Source organism: Triticum aestivum, chromosome 1B (assembly GCF_018294505.1).
Source record: "Triticum aestivum cultivar Chinese Spring chromosome 1B, IWGSC CS RefSeq v2.1, whole genome shotgun sequence".
Lineage (NCBI taxonomy): Eukaryota > Viridiplantae > Streptophyta > Magnoliopsida > Poales > Poaceae > Triticum > Triticum aestivum.
In genome coordinates, this window is record NC_057795.1 from 545,890,930 (window position 1) to 545,906,163 (window position 15,234).

The window sequence follows — 15,234 nt, forward strand, 5'->3', positions numbered from 1 at the left end:
GGAATTATTCAGGGTTCGTTTCGACATTTTTATATGGTAACTTGGTTTTCTAGGCATTTCGGGTGCACAATTCAAAATCCACATGCACATGCTCCGGTGCACCAAAATGGGTTGTAAAATGATATAGGTGACCATGGGTTGATGATTACGTCCCACTCAAGAAATGGGGATGAATTTCAAACACCACGACACCGTGGCTCTCCAGCAAATCTTGATGTGCTTGCTTTTATAATTCTAGTAAATACAAAACTCATCTGAAATTCATGAACCTTGGCATGCTATAATGGAACAGCATCAAGATGCTAGTAAAAAAATATTGTCCCATTTGGGCCAAGTTATGGTACGAGCTTTTTGGGAACCAGAGCTTCTCTCACAACAAGCATGATTGTTTCGGTAGGGAACGTTTCAACTTTCTGGACGAAATGATATCCGTTGCCTCTTCTTGATTTCAATTTTTTTCCTAGTATCAACATAGAATAACAGGAGTGTTGTGTCAATTTTTGGGATTTTTTGGGGTTCGCTTGGACATTTTTATACATTAACTGAGTTTTCTATGCATTCATGTGCATTCAAATTTGAACTACATGCACATGCTCTAATGCATATAAATTAGTTGAAAATTCAAATATGTGTCCTTGGTTGCATGCTTATTAGGTCCCATGCAAGAAATGAGAATGAATGTCAAACACCCTGCCACCGTCACTCGGCCGCAAACATTGAGATGCCTGGTTTTTAAATTCAAGTAAATCCAAAGCTCGTCTGAAATTCATGAAACTTGGCATGCTGTCATGGAGCGGCCTCAACATGCCGTGGTAAATTTTTCTCCCATTTGTGGCAGATTTGGGGATATGCTTCTCACAAACCAGACCTTCTCACAACAAGCCTGATGGTTTCGGTAGGAAACGTCCCACCTTCGGGGACGAAACAATATCCGCTGCTGATACGTCTCCAATGTATCTATAATTTATGAAGTATTCATGATGTTATATTATCATTCTTGGGTGTTTTACAATCATTTAATAGCAACTTTATATCATTTTTTGGGACTAACCTATTGACCCGGTGCCCAGTGCCAGTTGCAGTTTTTTGCTTCTTTTTACATCGCAGGAAATCAATATCAAACGGAGTCCAAACACCGCGTAACTTTTTGGAGTTTTTTGGTGGACCAGAAGAGCACCAGTGGGCTAGAGAAGCACCTGGTGGTGCCCGAGGGGGGGGGCACAACCCACCAGGGCGCGCCTGGGGGCCCAGGCGCGCCCAGGTGGGTTGTGCCCACCTCGGTGGGCTCCAGCACCCCCTCTTTGCACTATAAATTTCTAAATATTCTGAAACCCTTCGGTGTTGCCCTAGATCAGAAGTTTTGTCGCTGCAAGGCCTCTGTATCCACGAGATCCAATCTAGACCCCGTTCCGGCACCCTGCCGGAGGGGGGAATCATCACCGGTGGCCATCTTCATTATCCTGACGGCCACCATGATGAGGAGGGAGTAGTCCACTCTCGGTGCTGAGGGTTTGTACCAGTAGCTATGTGTTTGATCTCTCTCTCTCTCTCTCTCTCTCGTGATCTATATCATAGGCTTTGTTAATATAGTCAGATCATATGATGTTTCTCCCTCTATACTCTTGTTATGATGAATTGAATCTTTACCCTTCAAAGTTTTGTCTTGTCGGATTGAATATTCAGAGATGAGAACACATGTCTTGCAATATGAATACTTGAGGTGACAATGAGGTATCTTATTGATTCACTTGATATGTGTTATGGCATTCAACTCGTGGATTCCCGCGGTGATATTGGGGTAATCTATGCATAGGGGTTGATGCACGTTTTTCTCTGACGGAAACTTTGGGGTCTCTTTATAGTTCTTTGTGTGGATTGAGTATTATGATTATGAATTTTCTTTGGTGTTATTCTAGTACGAACTCTAGGATAGATCGAACGGAAAAAATAGCTTTGTGTTATTTTAGTATGAACTCTTGAATAGATCAAACGGAAAGAATAGATTTGAGGTGGTTTCGTGACCTACAAACAATTCCTATCTTTTGTCCTCCGCTAATAGGAACTCGGGAGTGATTCTTTATTGCACTTTGAGGGATAATCATATGATCCAACTATGTTAGCATTGTTGAGAGGTTGCACTAGCGAAAGTACGGACCCTAGGCCTCATTTTCAAGCATTGCAATACCATTTTTGTGCCCGTTTACTATTTGCTACCTTGCTGTTTTTATTTATTCAGATTATAAAAATATATTTCTACCATCCATATTACACTTTTATCATCATCTCTTCACCGAAGTAGTGCACCTATACAATTTGTCATTGTATTGGGTGTGTTGGGGACACAAGAGATATCTTGTATTTTGTTGCAGGGTCATTTGAGAGAGACCATCTTCATCCTACACCTCTCATGGATCGACAAACCTTAGGTTATCCACTTGAGGGAAAATTGCTACTGTCCTACAAAACTCTGCACTTGGAGGCCCAACGTGTGTCTACAAGAATAAAGTTGTGTAGTATATATCAAGTTCTTTTCTGGTGCCGTTGCCAGGGAGGTGCTTGAATGTATATCTTTAGATCTTGCAATCGAATCTTTTAGTTTCTTGTTTATTCACTAGTTTGGTTTCTAAAAGAAGACTACAAAAATGGAATTAAGGTTGCATCATATTTTTGATCATCTTTATAATATCTTTCCTGAAAATGACGGTTCGGGAAATTGTGTTCAATTGATAGAAGAAGAATTCAGTAGAATGGTTGGCATAAATGATGAGCATGATTGCAATGTTGCTAGTATTAATTCTTCTAATATCCATGATGCTAGTGATATGCAAATCCATAAGCTTGGGGATGCTATGTTTGATGAAGATGATATTTTAGTCCCCCAAGTTTTGATGAGCAAGTTTATTATGATGAAAGCATGCCTCCTATCTTTGATGATTATGGTGATGACATGTATGCTATATTGAATAATGATAACCAAGAAAATTGTCATCATGATTTTAATTTTCACTCTCATGATAGTTATTTTGTTGAGTTTGCTCCCACTACTATTGATGAGAAGAAATTTGCTTATGTAGAGAGTAATAAGTTTTCTATGCTTATGTGTCATGAAAATAATGCCTTATGTGATGGTTATATGGTTGAATTTCTTCATGATTCTACTGAAAATTATTGTGAGAGAGGAACATATGCTTTTACATATCTCAATAATATCATGTTTCCTCTCTATGTGTTGAAAGTTTTGAAGTTATGCATGTTTTGCCTTCCAATGCTAGTTGATTCTTGTTCCCATGAATTATTTTATCACAAAATACATACGCATAGTAAGTGGGTTAGTCTTGTGCTTTCCATGTGATTCATGATGCTCTTTTTCATGTTTCAATTCTTATCTTTTATGCGAGCATCATTGAAATCAACATGCCTAGCTAAAAGGCATTAAAGAAAAGCGCTTGTTGGGAGACAACCCAACACTTTTACCTACTTTTTTTGTATGTTCACATGATTAGGCTACTTTAGTAATCATGTTTTATTGTCTTTGTTTCAATAAAGTGCCAAGTAAAGCCTTTGGGATCATGTTGGGTGATAGTTGATTTGATCTTGCTGAAAAACAGAAACTCTTGGGCTCACAAATATAGCTCTAATTCTTAACAGAAGAGTGATTTTGAGTTGATTCTTTTTGCAGAAGATTAATATACAAATTTCTAACGTGTTACAATTTTTTTCATAATTTATGGAGTAGCAGAAGTATGGTTTGAGTACAGATTACTATATACTGTTCTGTTTTTGACAGATTCTCTTTTCAATGCATAGTTTGCTTGTTTCCTTGTTTCTATGGCTTATATTGCTCAACACAAATTGTGGAAATGATATGCTACAGTAGTAATTGTGTGGAATCAATTATGAATCTTGTCTTTGACAGTACCAAAAGTGAAATGGTTTGCTCTTTATCATACTAACCTATATCACAAGGTTCCTTTAAGTTTTGTGTGATTGAAGTTTTCAAGTTTTGGGTGAGATGTCGATATGATGAGAATAAGGAGTGAAAAGATCCTAAGCTTGGGGATTCACAAGGCACCCCAAGGTAATATTCAAGGAATATCCAAGCAACTAAGCTTGGGGATGCCCCGGAAGGCATCCCCTCTTTCGTCTTCAACATTATCGGTAACCTCACTGGAGCTATGTTTTCATTCGTCACATGATATGAGTTTTACTTGGAGTGTCATTTTATTTTGTTAGGATTTTTTTTCTGTTATTTATAATAATTTTTTGGCATCTTTCTTTTCAATAAAAGTGGCAATGATAGCATTTTCCATGCTTATTTCTCAAGTACACATGTTGCTGTTTCAAAACAGAAAGTTTATCGATGTTGCAAAAATTCCGTAGAAAAGTAAGAATATGATAAATTGTTGAAACTTTCTTCAAAATAATCTCTGATAAATTTCCTACATTTTGGTATTTTTTTAATAATTTTTGGGTTTAGGGAAGTATGATGAATCTTGCATTCTTTACAAACTGTACTGTTTTGGCAGATTGCTGTTATGTTTGCATTGATTGCATATGTTTTCCTGTTTAATGATTCTATTTGAGGATAGGAGTATTAAATATGTAGAGGAGTTTAGTATGCAATGTTGAATAATAATTTTAGTGATTTGCTACAGTAGAGAATGATAAGGTTTTGCACTGATTTGTTACTAACTTATCTCACGAGTTCTTGTAGAGTTTTGTGTGGATGAAGTTTTTGATATTTAGGGAAACCGTGATATAAGAGGAATTAAGGAGACAAAAAAGCTCAAGCTTGGGGATGCTCAAGGCATCCCAAGCTAATATTTCAATAAGTCTCAAGCATCTAAGCTTGGGGATGCCCCGGTAGGCATCCACCTTTCTTCTTCAACAATTATCGGTTAGTATCGGTTGAGCCTAAGTTTTTTCTTCTTCACATGAGTTGTGCTACTCTTGAAATGTCATTTTATTTTCATTTTGCTTGCTGCTTTAATAAAATACTTAGATCTGAAAGATTTAAATAAAAGAGACTCCTCAAATAGCTACCCGTTTACTTAACTACTCGCATGATCTTCACTTATATCTTTTTGGAGTAGTTTGTCATTTACTTTTGTGCTTCACTTATATCCTATGAGTAAATTGTTGAATAAATTTAATGTCATGAAGTTGAAATTATATCATGCTTAGTGGTAGCTTCACATTGGGTTTAGAAAGTGAAATCTTTTGAGGCTTGACAATCACAATAATAGTCATACAAGCAATTCACAAATAATTAGTATAAGGAAGAGAACTTTCACATGCAAATACATTATCATGGAAATCTTTTGTGACTGTGAGCCCCCATCAAAATATTATATGCCAAAATTGTTGACGTTGGACAAGGAAGACAACATAATGATTTATGTTTGCTCATATCCACATAGAAGTTATATTGTCATATATCCTTCAACATGTGGTGCTAGCCCCCCATCTTTGTTAGACAAAAATTCCGCACCAAGTAGAGATACTACTTGTGCATCCAAAAACCCTTAAACCCAAATCATATTTTCAAGTGGCCACCATACCTACCTAAGGATTGAGCAAGATCCTTCAAGTAAGTTGTCATCGGTGCAATAAGGCAATAAAAATTGCTTCTAAAAGTGTTAGATCATTTAGTGCAAGAGAAAATTGAGCGTTATATGAACTTATGATGGCAAAGCAATAAAAGTGACAGACTGCATAATAAAGGTTGCTATCATAAGGGGCAATATAACGTGACGTTCTTTTGCACTAAGGGGTTGAGCATACATAGGTTGAATTGCAATTGCTTGGTGACTGAGAACATAGGTTGTTGAGATTCAAGAGAATTCATTGTTTGAACCTTAACATGTGAATTTTTTGCTACTATAACATGAGAAGTTTTATAAGAAAGAATTTCTGCTATGATGCTAGAAAAAGTGATTGAAATTATCATTGATCAAACTTATGCACTTTTCTAGCATTCACACTTCATAAATTGTTTCTTTTATCATTTATCTACTTGAAGACGAGTAGGAATTAAGCTTGGGGATGCTGATACGTCTCCAATGTATCTATAATTTATGAAGTATTCATGCTATTATTTTATCATTCTTGGGTGTTTTATAATCATTTTATAGCAAATTTATATCATTTTTTGGGACTAACCTATTGACCCGATGTCTAGTGCTAGTTGCTGTTTTTTGCTTGTTTTTTACATCGCGGGAAATCAATATCAAACGGAGTCTAAACACCGCGTAACTTTTTGGACATTTTTTATTTACCAAAAGAGCACCATTGGGCCAGAGAAGCGCCTGGGGGTGCCCCGAGGGGGGCACAACCCACCAGGGCATGCCTGGGGGCTCAGGCGCGCCTAGGTGGGTTGTGCCCACCTCGGTGGCCTACCGCACCCCCTCTTTACACTATAAATTCCCAAATATTCCAAAACCCTTCGGGGCAGCCCTAGATCAGAAGTTCCACCACTGCAAGGCCTATGTATCCACGAGATCCAATCTAGACCCCGTTTCGGCACCCTGCCGGAGGGGGGAATCATCACCGGTGGCCATCTTCGTCATCCCGGCGGCCACCACGATGAGGAGGTAGTAGTCCACCCTCGGGGTTGAGGGTTTGTACCAGTATCTATGTGTTTGATCTCTCTCTCTCTCTCTCTCTCTCTCTCTCTCGTGATCTATATCATGGGCTTTGTAAATATAGTCAGATCATATGATGTTTCTACCCTCTATACTCTTGTTATGATGAATTGAATCTTTACCCTTCAAAGTTTTTTCTTGTCGGATTGAATATTCAGAGATGAGAACACATGATATATGTCTTGCAAGATGAATACTTGAGGTGACAATGAGGTATCTTATTGATTCACTTGATATGTGTTATGGCATTCAACTCGCGGATTCCCGTGGTGATATTGGGCTAATCTATGCATAGGGGTTGATGCATGTTTTTCTCCGACGGAAACTTTGGGGTCTCTTTATAGTTCTTTGTGTGGGCTGAGTATTATGAATATGAATTTTCTTTGGTGTTATTCTAGTACGAACTCTACGATAGATCGAACGAAAAAAATAGCTTTGTGTTATTTTAGTATGAACTCTTGAATAGATGGAACGGAAAGAATAGCTTTGAGGTGGTTTCGTGACCTACAAATAATTCATATCTTTTGTTCTCCGCTAATAGGAACTCGGGAGTGATTCTTTATTGCACTTTGAGGGATAATCATATGATCCAACTATGTTAGCATTGTTGAGAGGTTGCACTAGCGAAAGTACAGACCCTAGGCCTCATTTTCAACCATTGCAATACCATTTTTGTGCCCGTTTACTATTTGCTACCTTGCTGTTTTAATTTATTTAGATTATAAAAATATATTTGTACCATCCATATTACAATTTTATCACCATCTCTTCGCCGAACTAGTGCACCTATACAATTTGCCATTGTATTGGGTGTGTTAGGGACACAAGAGATTTCTTGTATTTGGTTGCAGGGTCGTTTGAGAGAGACCATCTTCATCCTACACCTCTCACAGATTGATAAACCTTAGGTTATCCACTTGAGGGAAAATTGCTACTGTCCTACAAAACTCTGCGCTTGGAGGCCCAACACGTGTCTACAAGAATAAAGTTGCGTAGTAGACATCAGCTGCCTCTTATTGCTTTCAAAAAAATTCTAATGTTAACATAGAACAACACGAGTGTTGTGTCAATTTTTGGGATTTTTGGGGTTCATTTGGACATTTTTATGCATTAACTGAGTTTTCTATGCATTCATGTGCATAATTCAAATTTGAACTACAGGCACATGCTCTAATGCATATAAATTGGTTGAAAATTCAAATATGTGTCCTTGGTTGCATGCTTAGGTCCCAGACATTGAGATTTCTTGTTTTTAAATTCTTGTAAATCCAAAACTCGTCTAAAATTCATGAAACTTGGCATGCTATCATGGAGCAGCCTCTTATTGCTTTCAAAAAAATTCTAGTCTCAACAGAGAACAACAAGAGTGTTGTGTCAATTTTTGGGATTTTTCGGGGTTTGTTCGGACATTTTTATGCATTAATTGAGTTTTTGATGCATTTATGTGCATAATTCAAATTTGAACTACATGCTCATGCTCCGGTGCATATAAATTGGTTGGAAAATCAAATATGTGTCCTTGGGTGCATGCTTAAGTCCCATGCAAGAAATGGGAATGAATTTCAAACACCAGGGCACCGTTGATTACCGGTAAAACATTGAGATACTTTGTTTTTAAATTCTAGTAAATCCAAAACTCGTCTGAAATTCATGAAACTTGGCATACTAACATTGAATGGCCCCCAACATGTTGTGGTGTTTTTGCTCTCCATTTTGAGAGAAGGTGCACTCGAATAACAGCCAACAAAGGCATTTTGAAACAAATAGCTGCGACTTTAATATCTCAAACATTTGTATAATTCAAATTGTGAGCGTTCTGTTAACCATTTATGTGACGCCACGTGTTTTGGTTTTAATGGCTATAGGAGGTGTCGTGCAGACAACTGCTTGACAGAATGGGAGGCGTGCGAGTGCAGTCTAGTGTGCAGGCTGACCGAGAGGCTCACCGGGAAGTGTGCAAGCTGTTCAACACAGGATTTGTGCATCTCTTCAACGCAAACGGTTCAGATTGAATACGGTATGCAAATTAAAGCCAGACTTCGGCGCTAAGCCAAGAGACGCTGTGATTTGTCAAAATATGCAGCTAAAAATCACTAGCACTATCTAATTTTTGCAATTAAAATCACTACCACCATTTAATTCATGTGCGTGTTTGCTACGCACTCACCGTATAGGGCGTGCTAGTAGCTGTGTGAAATGACGGTAGGCTTGCGAGCAGTTCGCCACGCAGGCTCATCAGGAGGCAAGCCAGCCCTTTGATCGCCGTCCACCTTGCTCCCACTCCTCCATATTAATGGCGCGTCTGTCTTGCTCCATGAAATGATGGTATAGGAATGCCATAAGTCCACCGTGTAGGCTCACCGGGAAGCAAGACAGCCTTCGACCGCCACCCGCCTCGCTCCCACTGGTCTGTATTAATGGCGCGCCAGAGCGGCCGCACCCCCCATCCTTACCACACACGCAATCCTCTCTCTCCGCCCGCATCCTCTACGCTGCTCACAGTCCTCAAAGTGCACCGGAGCACGGCGTGAATATGGACACAGAGGTTTTCGTCGCCGACGACGAGGTGGAGAACGAGGCTGCCAACAAGCAGAGGCGGATCAAGAAAGAACCGCAAGTGACTCCAGCAGGCCTAGACTTCATCAGCAACCTCCCCGATGATATGTTGAGAGTCATCATATCTCTCCTCCCAATCAAATATGGGGCAAGGACAGCCGCCCTTTGTCGGCGGTGGCGCCCCCTATGGCTCCTCACCCCTATCGACCTCCTCGATGCCCACAAGCTCTCCCATGGCTATCGCAAAAGCTTGGATGCGTTCTCCCAGATCCTCGGCAGACACCATGGCCCAATCAAAGGCCTTATCACAGGCAAGTTCTGTTACAATGGCAACGACCAAGCCAAGCTTGATGAGTGGTTCCGATCCCCGCCATGGCCCAATCAGAAGCTCAGTTTTAATGATGGGCATATGCGCTCGCTGCCAACGCCCGCGCTCCGCTTCACGCCCACGCTGCACCTCGCCAAGTTCATGAACCACCATATTCCCCCTTAATGACGCGTGTGCTCTTTTCCTACCATGACTGAAGCACGCCGAGATCGTCGCCGTCCGCATCCCGCCATGGCTCTTCCATGGCTGTACTGCACTCAAGTTCCTTCGTCTTCACGCGATGAATTGGTCGAGTACCTTCCACATCACCTCTAAGACTCTCCGGACTATTTATGTGTGTTGTTGGTGCTGCAACGAGAGATCACAAAAGGTGGACCACAATATGGTCATTGAGGACACACCTTCACTTGAGAGATTACTTGTAGTTGATCAACAAGGTCCAACAAGAATCAATGTCATTTCTGCATTGGCAGTGGTGGGCTACCCGTCTGTCAAATACTACTACTTTCAGGTACGACACTCGCCTTATACCTCTCTTTCTTGATATCAACATTATTTCTAGTTCTGAAGATGTATGTTCATTTGTCATCCAGCAAAGCTTCACCCAGATTCTGGGCACAGTGAAGGTCTTGGCACTAGAATCTGTCGGCCCCAACCTGGACCAAGTTATCAGTTGCCTGAGATGCTTTTCGTGCCTGAAGAATTTGTATATCAAGGTGATGTTCATTTCCTGTTAAATGTTAACCATAAGGGAGTTCAATTCTTTGAATCTTTTCCCAAGTTTACAATGACAATGTACTACAATTTCTGAAGGAATTTTGGAGGATTTCAGGACATACACCCCCCACCACATATTGGTTGCTTGATTGATATGGTTACAATCCATAAGCATTTCTCCTTTGGATTCATCTATACTAGTTTTCTTAGGGAATTTTTCATCCAATCTTGTGAAGAAGGCTACATGTTTCTAGATTGTAATCAAATGCCAATGTTAATCATGTCAGATCGAAGATGTCAAATTGGTGCATTTTACAAATCCTGCAAACGAAATAGGCGTGCGGTAGTGTTCAAAACTGCATGTAGGCACTAACATCTTCTCTTCTTTTGCAGATAATAATAGGCAGAGGTGGATAATGTTTATAACGACAATCATATCGAATGCCTGGATTTGCATCTGTCAAATATTACTTTGAACTCCTACCGAGGGACCTTACCGGAGATTACACTTGCCGGGTCCTTTCTTGCCAGAGCAAAGGTGCTGAGGGTACTAAGGTTGAACATGCATTTAATTAGGACAGATGAATGGTATGTTGATCAGAGCCGGCAGGTACTGTAGAATGGAAGAGGCTCAAAAAAAGCTAAACTTCATTTTGGAAGGGCATATGACAGAGCAATTGGAAGTCATTGTATCAAACCCATACATGACTTGTCAGCGGCTGATCCCTTTGCAGAAATGTCAATGTTTGCCATGTTTGAATTTGGGCGTTGTAATCTTTGAATTTGAACCTTGCAATATTTATGGTAGTTGTTATATAACGTAATTGGATGTTTAATTTGGTATTGCAATCAAGTCATGTTACAAGTATATATATGTTGTTCTTCTGTAAAAGAGCATAGATGTTCTGCAGATAGAGCATATCACAACACACACAGACCGCACTAGGTAACCCGTCAGCGATGAATTCATCAATCGCAAACAGTTCATCGGAGTGAACCGTATGCTATACATCGCACACGCCTTTGTCTGGTAGCCCGTTTCTTTTGTTCACCCTCATCGCAAACAGTTAATTGAACTAAACCGTATACCCTAAATCGCACACGCAACAAAAATCTGAACCATGTTTGATGCATCTGTCATCGCAAACATTTTGCACCTTTTTTGATGGTTCTTTTACACCACCATCTGCAATTAATGCATCAAACACAGTTTCGTGAAAGGGTCTCTGATCGTAGTGTCGCGTTAGTAGCATCCTGCAGTAGTGTGAACTATGGGTGTTAATCACATAAAGATGTGGTCTATTGGTGTTAAATCATAGGGCGATGTGAACTAGATTATTGACTCTAGTGCAAGTGGGAGACTGAAGGAAATATGCCCTAGAGGTAATAATAAAGTTGTTATTTTATATTTCCTTATTCATGATAAATATTTATTATTCATGCTAGAATTGTATTAACCTGAAGCTTGATACATGTGTGAATACATAGACAACAACACCGTGTCCCTAGTATGCCTCTACTAGACTAGCTCGTTGACCAAAGATGGTTAAGTTTCCATAGACATGAGTTGTCATTTGATAAATGGGATCACTTCATTAGTGAAATGATGTGATGGACAAGACTCATCTGTTAGCTTAGTATAATGATCGTTTAGTTTTATTGCTACTACTTTCTTCGTGTCAAATATATATTCCTGCGACTATGAGATTATGCAACTTATGGACACCGGAGGAATGCCTTGTGTGCTATCAAACGTCACAACGTAACTGGGTGATTATAAAGATGCTCTATAGGTATCTCCGAAGGTGTTTGTTGGGTTGGCATAGATCGAGATTAGGATTTGTCACTCTGAGTATCGGAGAGGTATCTCTAGGCCCCTCGATAATGCACATCATATGAAGCCTTGCAAGCAATGTGACTAATGAGTTAGTTGCGGGATGATGCACTACGGAACGAGTAAAGAGACTTATCGGTAATGAGATTGAACTAGGTATGAAGATATCGACGATCGAATCTCGGGCAAGTAACATACCAATGACAAAGGGAATAACATATGTTGACATTGCGGTTTGACTGATAAAGATCTTCGTAGAATATGTGGGAACCAATATGAGCATCCAGGTTCTGCTATTGGTTATTGGTCGGAGAGGTGTCTCGGTCATGGCTACATAGTTCTCGAACCCGCAGGGTCCGCACGCTGAACGTTCGATGATGATATGTGTTACATGAGCTATGTGTATTGGTGACCGAAGGTTGTTTGGAGTCCCGGATGAGATCACGTACATGACCAGGAGTCTCGAAATGGTCGAGAAGTAAAGATTTATATATTGGAAGGTTATATTTGGACACTGGAATGGTTCCGGAGTGGTTCGGGTATTATTTGGAGTACCGAGGGGTTGCCGGAATCCTCCCGGGAAGTAATGGGCCTTATTGGGCCATAGTGGAGAGGAGGAGGCAGGCCGCAAGAGGTGGCGGCCCCCCTGTGGAGTCCGAATTGGACAAGGGGGAGGGGGCGCGGCCCCCCTTTCCTTCTCCATCTCTCTCCCCCTCCACTTCCCTCTTTCCCCCTCTGTTGGAAAGGAAAGGGGGGCCGACTAGGACTGGGAGTCCTAGTTGGACTCCCCCCCCACTTGGGCGCGGCCTAGGCCGGCCCTCTCCCCTCTCCCTCCTTTATATACGGGGGCAAGGGGGCACCCCAAAGCACAACAGTTGTTTCTTAGCCGTGTGCGGTGCCCCCCTCCATAGTTTACGCCTACGGTCATATTCTCATGGTGCTTAGGTGAAGCCCTGGGCGGATCACATCACCATCACCGTCACCACACCATTGTGCTGACGGAACCCATCTACTCCTTTGACCCTCTGCTGGATCAAGAGCTCGAGGGACGTCATCGTGCTAAACATGTCCAAAACTCGGAGGTGTTGTATGTTCAGTACTCGATCGGTCGGAATGAGAAGACGTTTGACTATATCAACCGCGTTGAGCAAACGCTTCCACTTTCGGTCTACGAGGGAATGTGAACACACTCTCCCCCTCGCGTTGCTATGCATCTCCTAGATAGATCTTTCGTGAGCGTAGGAATTTTTTTGAAATTGCATGCTATGTTTCCCAACAGGATAAAGATGCGACGATGTGATGCATGGTGGGAAATCACATCACACAAAGCTTGCTCTCGCCCCCGTGTCGTCCCCACGGGCAACACGGACGGCTCCCCCAACCCACCGCCGCCAGGCCCCCTCTCCCCCGCCCATCCTTCCTCGCTGCTACCGGCGTTCCTTCCGGGAAAAGTCCCGAAGTGGGTAGGTGGCAGTGGGGTGGTCTCCTTCTCCGTTTCCACTCCCTCCCTCTCCTCTAGCCCTCCCTAACCCTAGCTGCCGCCATCGATGGGGGCTCCTTCGTCACGCTGCTAGAGGTGGTCTGCTCGGGAGGCGATGGTTGCGACCAGAGAGCTGGTGTCATGCTGCCGTCTTTCTCCTCAATTTGGTGGTGTTCCTACCTTGCGCCCGCCCCGTCCTAGATTTGGGGTCCGGCGGGGCTCTCCGACCCGGTTGGTGGTCATAGCCTGCGGGGTTGTGGCGCCCGCCTCCTTCATGAGGTGGTCACGACAGGGGTGCTGGTGGCTGCCTTGCCCGGCCTGGCGCCTGGGGCTGATGCCTGAGGTGGACTTGCCTGATGATCGGCAAGCCATTGAGAATAAATGGATCTTTAAGAGGAAGACGGACGCTGATGGTAGTGTTACTATCTACAAAGCTCGACTAGTCGCAAAAAGCTTTTCGACAAGTTCAAAGTGTTGACTAAAATGAGATTTTCTCAACCATAGTGATGCTTAAGTCCGTCTGAATCATGTTAGCAATTGCCATATTTTATGAAATTTGGCAAATGGATGTCAAAATTGCATTCCTTAATGGATTTATTAAAGAAGTGTTGTATATGATGCAACCAGAAGGTTTTGTCAATTCTAAAGGTGCTAACAAAGTGTGCGAGCTCCAGCGATCCGTCTATGGACTGGTGCAAGCATCTCGGAATTGAAATATATGCTTTGATGAGTTGATCAAAGCATATAGTTCTATGCAGACTTTCGGAGAAGCCTGAATTTACAAGTGAGTGGGAGCGCTACAACATTTCTGATAAGTATATGTGAATGACGTGTTGTTGATCGGAAATGATGTAGAATTTTCTGGAAAGCATAAAGGAGTGTTTAAAAGTAGTTTGTCAAAGAAATACCTCGGTGAAGCTGCTTACATATTAGGCATCAAGATCTATAGAGATAAATTAAAATGCTTGATAAGATTTTTCAGTGAGTACATACCTTGAGAAGATTTTGAAAGAGTTCAAAATGGATCAAAGAAGGAGATCTTGCCTGTATTACAAGGTGTAAAGTTGAGTAAGACTAAAAACCTGACCACAATAGAAAATAGAAAGAGAATGAAAGTCATTCCCAATGCCTCAGCCATAGGTTCTATAAAGTATGCTATGTTGTGTACCAGACCTATTGTGTACCTTATCATGAGTTTGGCAAGGGGGTACGATAGTGATCCAGGAGTGGATCACTGGACAGCGGTCAAAGTTATCCTTAGTTACCTAAGAGGACTAAGGAAATATTTCTCGGTTATAGAGCTGATAAAGAGTTCGTCGTAAAGAGTTACATCGATGCAAGCTTTTACACCGATCTAGATGACTCGGAGTCTCAATCTGGATACATATTGAAAGTGGGAGAAATTAGCTAGAGTAGCTCCATGCAGAGCTTTGTAGACATAGAAATCTTCAAAATACATATGGATCTGAATATGGCAGACCCGTTGACTAAACTTCTCTCACAAGCAAAACATGATCACACCTCAGTACTATTTGGGTGTTAATCACATGGCGATGTGAACTAGATGATTGCCTCTAGTAAACCCTTTGGGTGTTGGTCACATGGTGATGTGACACTCATACACGTCGGTGCTATACAAACAGTTTTTAACCACTTTCCGCGACGGCACTTGGAA